This window comes from Galeopterus variegatus, unplaced genomic scaffold, assembly GCF_000696425.1.
Source record: "Galeopterus variegatus unplaced genomic scaffold, G_variegatus-3.0.2 Scaffold4175, whole genome shotgun sequence".
NCBI classification, from domain to species: domain Eukaryota; kingdom Metazoa; phylum Chordata; class Mammalia; order Dermoptera; family Cynocephalidae; genus Galeopterus; species Galeopterus variegatus.
In genome coordinates, this window is record NW_007730286.1 from 77035 (window position 1) to 85112 (window position 8078).

The window sequence follows — 8078 nt, forward strand, 5'->3', positions numbered from 1 at the left end:
AGGAAGTTACAGGAAGAGACATAGGTGGGGTTATCGTTTAACCATATAGGCTGGTAACTCTCAGTGAAACAAGCCAGATGATATTCCATAAGTCAATTTAAGTGATCCACCAACAAAAGCTTGATCTCAGCAAACATTCCTTTCTTACAGCAATTTCTCAGTATCTTTACATATCAATCAGTAACTTGTCTGTCTTTAAGCCAGCAACCTTGCTGTGTTACAAATCTTTATCTTATACCAGAGACTTTATAGCCTGAGAAAAATTTCCTTTCCTTTCCTAGGTCAATATTTGAAACTGCAAGGCTTTGGAAAACCAAACCCTGTGAAGTACATTTGCTTTATGAATCCTCTACAAAAGGACAGAGCTGAGACTTGCAGGTATGTCTTCTAACTCCAAATGTCATCTTCTTCTCATACTTTTTTCTGGCTCTCAGTAAATTATTTGAGAAAATAATTGAAAATCCTAATTTACTATCCAGATAATAGTAATTTTATTAAACCAGAGATTCTCATTTTTCTTGTTTGTCTGTGTCACTGCACTCATCCTCACATATAAAGCAAATACAACAAAAGGTTAATCTGCTAAAACATAAATGAAAAAGGAAATAAAAAAGCACTACTACTTTGCTACTTCTCATTTTGTGGTTTTACTTAGATAATGCTGTGAAGGCATCTCCTTTTTGTATTATGTAATTGCCCTTTGCCTTTACTTTCAATCATTTTGGATGATGTTTTAAACCTATTTAAAATTAAAATTATTTAAAAGCATCATAAAAGGTAGCACAAAAGGAGTGTTTACCATGTGCTAGACGCAGGGCTGAGCATTTCATTGGCTTAACTTAATTTATTCCTCACAACAACCCTCTGCAGTAGCTTCTATTATGATCCCCATTTTACAGATGAGGAAACTAAGGTTCAGGAGAAATTGCATAACTTGTCCAGGGACATGCAGCTAAGCCAGTAAGAGGTAGGAATGAAGCTAAGGATCTGTTGAGTTTTTTTTTTTTTTCTCACTTTATTAATGGTTTCCAGAGATACATTGTTTTCAGAAGCAGAGTGGTCTTTTTGGAGATGCAAACTCAATGTTGAAGACATGGGAGAAGGAAAACTAAAGTGAGGGTATCACTATGCCACCACATATCAGGCAAACCAGACAAGTGAGTCCTGTAACACAGTTACTGAACAGAAGAAGTTGAACCCAAGGAAAGAGGAAATAGTATTTCCCCTGGTGACACCATCTAATAAGAACAGGAGCTGCTCTGGGGCACTGGTCCATTATGTTGAAGTGATAATAGAGCAATTAGTTCTTTCCTCATTTTCCCATGTTAACCCAGGGATAAAATGGCACACTGAGCAAATATACTAAATTACATTAAAGTCATTGTTCAATTTGAAAATCTTAGCTGCTGGCTCCAGAGAGATTAGCAGTCTCTAGCAATTGTTTTTTGTTTTGAGCGGTTTTTTGCTCATACTTCACCCACACTGCAGTGAAAAACCTCAGCCATAGCACTGATAGTTTTTATCAGACACAATATAACTTTCTGCAGGCGATTCCAAGTTGGCTCTGTGAGGTTTCCAGAGAGAACTCTTGGCATGAACTAGAGGACTGAGTCATAGGCAGTAGCCAGTAAATACACTTTGGGAAGAATATTTACACAGTGCTGAGAATAAGAATGGCAGCCATCTATGCAAAAAGGATGTAAGCCTCTGGGCTCCTGATCTAGTTGATATCATTGGCATTATGAAGGCAGTGTTGATCAGGAAAATAGAAGGGGGACCCCAGCACTTTGGTACTCTACTACCTGCAGAAACTCAGCTGGCTTGCAATTCAGTGGTGATCAGTGGGTCCCGGAATTTGCCAGGTATTTCTGAATGTGGCTCTGTTGATAGAACCAAATGGGAGAGATTGAGGTCTTGGAGCTATTAAGGTCACATTTATACATCTGACAAATGTTCACTAATGGCCTACTATGTGCCAGGCATTGTACTAAGTTCTAGGTTCATGAGAATGAATAAGACACAATTCTTAACATCATGGAAGTCACAGTGTGAGGTTGAGACACATAAGTACATAATGATATGTAAACTAGTATGATGAGTTAAAAAAGAGTGTCAAGTCGACGTATTGGAACATTCTTTGATGATGATCTCTCAGCTACAGTAGACAGAAATGAGAGAAAGAGGATGTGAGTGAGCGAGTGGTGGGGGGCTAGGAGGAGGAGGTATCCCCTTCCCAAACGCATGGTAACCTTTGATTCTGCCCTTCCTTTTGTCAAATATTTGATAAAAACTTTTGATTTTCAGGACTGTGAATGAAAGTTGCAAGATGAAGAATGGAGCTGGGCTGTCCCAAAGAAAAGAGGTTTCCCTTCACCAAGAACGGGTTGATAGGCAATGGAGCCGTGTGTGTCTAAACTGTGCCACTGTGTCTTACTTCGCAGCACCCAGACGGGAGGTGGGATCTCGGCTAATGGTATGGACTGGGCGGGGATGGGGGTGTATCTTGATCTCCACAATCTGCACCCACACTTGACACTATGGGAATGAAGTGCCCACCTGCAAGTAGATCTGACTGATCTGGACCATGAGCAGTGTGATGACCGCCATGATGAACTGAAGACTTGAGATCTCGCCTCTATTCTTCTAGTACCACATAAGTCCCCCCATGCCCTACCACCGCCTCAATAAATATATGATGCCAGAGAGGTACTCCAAAATGTGATAACTTTTGATTTTTTGTTATCCTGGCATTTGAGAGTTTGAAAATAAATTTAAAACTTAAATGTAATTTAAGTTAAATTTACATTGGCATTTAATTTAAATGTAAATATTAACTTGAGAAAATAAGAATGTAACATTTTTAAAAATAAACTCTTTATTTCGGAATGATTTTAGATTTACTGAAAAGTTGGAAAGACTGTATAGAGGTCTCAAAATCCCTCACCTAAATTTGTATCACCTGTTTAAGTTTCCCGTAATGTTATCACTTTATATTACTGCGGTACATTTGTTAAAACTAAGAAACCAATGCCAGCATATTACTATTCACAAAATTCTAGACTTTATTCAGCTATCCCCAATTTTCCTATTAATGTTCTTTTTCTGTTCTAGGAACCAATCTAGGATACTGTATTTAGTTGCCATGTCTCTTTAGCCTCTGCCGGTCTGTGACAGTTTTTCACTCTTTCCTTCTTTTTCATGACCCTGACAGTTTCGAGGAGTACTGGTCAGGTATTTTGTAGAATATTCCTCAAATTGGATTTGTCTGATCTTCCTCTCGTGATTTAGACTGGGGTTATGGGTTTTTGGAAGGAATACCACAGGTTGAAATGCCCTTCTTATTACATCATATAAGGTATGCATGACATCAGTGATGATAACCTTGGTCACTTGGTTAAGACAATGCTGGCCAGGTTTCTCCACTGTAAAGATACTATTTTCCTTTCTCACACTCAATGTTTTGGAGTTGATTCACTAAGTCTAACCCACACTCGAATGATGGGGGAGATTAAGCTCTGACTTCTGGAGGAGGGAGTTTCTACGTGTGTTTGGAATTAATTTGTAAGGAAGATGTATCTCTTTCTCCTCTTTTATTTCTTTATTCAATTGCTTATTTATGTTAGTATGAGCTTGTTAATATTTAGTTTATGTTTTGTGTTATGGTCCAATACACTTTTTTATTGTGTTGCTTAAATTGTTCCAGCTTTGGTCACTGGGAGTTCCATTCGTTTAGCTCTTGTCTCTTTGGCATGCTCCTGTACATTTATTTTTTCAACTCTATCTCCTTGGTAATATCAAATGCTCCAGCCTTAACTTGTATTATCTCTGCTGTAGCCCTAGAATTCATCCATTTCACCAAGGAGCCCTGATTTCTTTTTTGCAGGATTGTATTTTGAAACCCAGGTCTGGGCCCTGGGAGTGATCGTTGCTACTGGGGTGTCATTGCTTTAAGGTCCTCTCAGTGGACGAGCTAGGTAACATACATATGAGGACCAACCCACGTACTCACATTTGTCTTTAACTGTTTCTGTATCTATCCAACTCTAAATACACATTAAGCTAAACATGGATTCATACTGATGTCTCTAATCCAGGTCCACAAGGTTACTGCAGCCTTCTATTCTTGCTTATCTATAACTTTCCTCTCCAGTGGTGAGAAACCTAGTACCTACCACCAAAGTATACTTGTAAAGTAGTTTCAGAATTATTGACCTGTACCCTTGTGATAAACAACTTTACCAACTGGAGTATGTATAGTATTTATGTACAGTTCCTTTTTCTTTACCCTTGCAGTTTCCAGTCTAAACACATTTTCCCAAGTTACTTAGGTCATCTCCTTTCCTCTTACCCCCTACAGTGAAGTTATGTCAGACATGTGTAATATAGTTAGATTCATTTTTCACAGCCTGCATATTGTCTTAGAATCCCCCAACTTTCTGGCTCATTACTTTTTATGTCACAGTTTATGTACATTAATATTCTTTGTTATGCAAAATTCTAGGATTTTGACAAATTCATGAAATCATATGGACACCACTCCATAAAGAACAATTCCATTGCCTTAAAATTTCCTCTGAAGAATACAGTAATTTGCTATTTTATGCAATTCCTCTGAAGAATATAGTGATTTACTATATCATGCAACTTAATGTGGAACAAATTTATCATACCTTCCCAAGGCAAATATTGACCCACTGTATACCTATCCAATCCCTCCCTATTCCAGTCCCTCTTTGTTTTCAACCACTTCTACATCCACTGTTCCCTGGAAACCATTGATCTGTTTTCTATCCCTATAGTCTTACTTTTTCCAGACTGTCATATGAATGGAATTATACAATATGCAGTTTTTAGGGTTCTGCTTCTTTTATTTAGCAAAATGCCTTTAAGATTCACCTGTGTTGCTGAATGAATTAATGAACAGTTTAATGGCAGCCATGATGGATGGAAGACTTGAGATCTTTCCTCTTTTTTTTTTCTGGTACTGTGTGGGTCTACCCCCACCTCCACCTAACACTTGAATAAATACATCAATGAACAGTTTAATGGCAGCCATGATGGATGGAAGACTTGAGATCTTTTCTCTTTTTTTTTCTGGTACTGTGTGGGTCTACCCCCACCTCCACCTAACACTTGAATAAATACATGACTTTAGGGAGGGACTCCAAAATATGACTGGTTTTTATTTTTCACCACCATGGCAAGTGAGGCTTTTAAGCTGTGTTTCAAATTATCTTGATAAAAGAATAATATAATAAGTTAATATTTTATGCAACTTAATATAGAACAAATTCATCAGACTTTCCTGAGGCAGATACTGTATGCTGGCTTACTCTAAACTTATCTGATCCCTCTCTATCTGAATTCTTCTTTTTTGTCTTCTTTATAATAATAGAGGCTGGATTTCTTTACATATATAATCTATGCCTCCCTTGAAGCTAAGGGTGGCCAGTAATGCAGTTCTTGTCCTTTGCTTGTTTATATAGGTCCCATTACCTTTGTTCCTTCCTGGAATGTGGACATGCTGATGTAGATGCTGGCTCAAGGTTCAACATCCATTTTGAGACAATGAAGACAAAAAGTGGTGTAAGGAGACAGAAGGAGCCTAGTTTCCATATGGCATTGTTGTGCTATTGCGCAAACCATGAACAAGTGATCCTGATTTTTCTTGCATGAAATAAATAGACTATGAATTTAAGCTACTGTTGTCATGTTCTTCTGTTGCTCATAGCCAAACACAACCTATCTGATTGATACTGCAATATCATTATATACAAGGTACTCTGGGATGTTAGAGAAGCGAATTATGATGATTGCCAATTCAGTGAAATAATAAAAATTTCTATTAAATTAACACATTTGAGGCCTTATTAATTAAAAATAGTGTGCCAAACCTTTCTGCAGGTTCTTTCTGTCTTAAGGAAGCTTATAATATAGACAGTGTATACTTGAGAGTCCTGGACATGGAATTGAGATCTGGGTTCAAAGTATGTCTTTTAATTAGCCATGTAACCTAATTGTGTTTATGTGTTTATTGCTGCTTTTTATTAACTAATTATTTATTATGTATCAGGCACCCTGTGCCAAGACCTTTAAATAATTACACTTGATCTTCACAACTAAATGAAGTAGGACTTATCACTATCTCTCATTTTGTAGGAAACTGAGGCTCAGAGCAATAAAATGAGTATTCGAGGTCACACAGTGAGTAAATAGCAGAACTAGAATTCAAATCTAGGGCTAACTCCAACCTTTTTTGAGTTTTAACATCCTCATCTGTAAAGTAGTTGTTGATATATCAATCTTTCCTGCCTCGGAGGGTTTTTTCGGGGCTAAAAGAAAAATAAAATTTGGGGTTGGACATAATTTTTTTTAGTCATAAAGTTCTGTGGAATTATAAGGTATTATTCTCATACCTGTAGCATGGAATATACTCAAAAATGAATTTAAATGAATAGTGAGGATAAACAGATATGTATGTGACCAAATAACTCTACATCAAGATAGTCTATGGTAAGTGGAACAAAGTACAAAGAGAAACAAGAAAAAGAGGTTAATTGCAAAGTTAATTCCTAAATCCTGGCAGACTTTATAGAGGTGATGGCAGGTCAATTTCATCTTCAAAAATGGCTAAGACTTTGAGCATCTGTGAGGACCACTAAGTGAGCATCAGCAATCTGTGTGCAAGTCCTTACCTCCAGCTAAATACCCCAGAGCCATTAGCGACAGGAGCCCCATCTCATTCCTCTTTTCATTGCTCTCATTCATAGCACAGGCCTGGGGCATGTGTGTGCTGATGGTGTTTTAGTTGGATTACTTTGATTTGGGATGCTTTTGTTTGGCAAGATTTCTTAGTTTCTTAAGGACAAATTGGTAACAGTTTACTTGCTAAACTATTAGAAACTTAAGTACATTTTCTAGAATTTCAAGAAGCAAATTCCAATTCTCAGACAGTGCAAACATTACAAGGACTTGAGACATTTTGTCAATTGCTATGTTTCCCCCAGAACAAAATGTGGAGAAATGTCATCAACAAAATGGAAAATAAAAGTCAAGTTTACACTCATCCATTATATCTGTGTTGTGTTAATTCTAGGACTTTTGTCTAAAGGGCATTCAAACAAATGGAGAGAATGAGAAAAAAATCTATACAACTGAATAGTTTAATTCATTAATTTATCCATTTCTATGTGGCAGGTACTGTTATAGGCAATAGGGATAAGCCAGTAAACAGAACAATGTCTTGGTGTTGGGTATACTGTTACCAAATATCTGGATATTTATCTCTTGCCCCTCATTCCTCAGCTGCATCCCACAAAGACTCTTGGCAAATCACACTTAGTTCCCTAATACTTTGGGAATAAGAATCATGTTCTCTGCATCTGAGCATCCTGTCATCCCTAGCATGGAGTATTACTCGTGTGTGTGTGTGTGTGTGTGTGTGTGTGTGTGTGTATGCGCATGTGTATTTAGGGCAGGGGCAGTGGGGATGACACATACGGAGGTGAAAAAAAATGGGCTTTTGAGTCAGATTGAAAGTGATATTAGATCCAAACCTGTGTTTAATGACAATCACTTGACAAATATTTATTGAGTGGCTACTATGTGCTAGGTACAGAAGTTACAGTGGTGAACAAGACAGACTTGGCCCCTTTTTTCACCTGGCTCATATTCTATTGATTAGAAATAGAGAATTAAACAAGTGTGTTAGCTGTGGTCCTCTGAGAAACAGGCATCAAACAATGTGTTGGAGAACATGCCTATGAAGAAAAGGTGAGAGGGAGCCAGGGGAGGCTGGGAGCTCATGGGAGAACCATCAGGCCACAATGCATGTCTGAACTCTAGGGAGGAGAGAAGGAAGTTAAGAAATATGTGTAGGAAAAATCTACTAGACAGTTCTCATAAAGTTTTGGCAAAGGTAGTGAAAGTCCTCCAGCCAAGTTAACAATCAGAGGAGTCCCACATCTACCCAGAATGGACCTACCTTCGTATTCTGCCAGGGACCAGCCCCAGCACAGAGATTGTAAAGGTCCCCACTGGTAAGGGATCCTCCAAAAGGGAGGAAGGGCAGCGTCAGC

General features: G+C 38.0%; 1 long non-coding RNA gene across 1 annotated transcript; it reads left to right on the forward strand.

Moving 5' to 3' along the window:
• Nucleotides 1-306: 306 nt before the first annotated feature.
• Nucleotides 307-5602, forward strand: LOC103602504. The gene is made up of 3 exons (XR_551538.1): nt 307-378; nt 2305-2473; nt 5487-5602. It is a non-coding gene; the product is annotated as an uncharacterized LOC103602504 (long non-coding RNA).
• The last annotated feature ends 2476 nt before the right edge of the window (nt 5603-8078 follow it).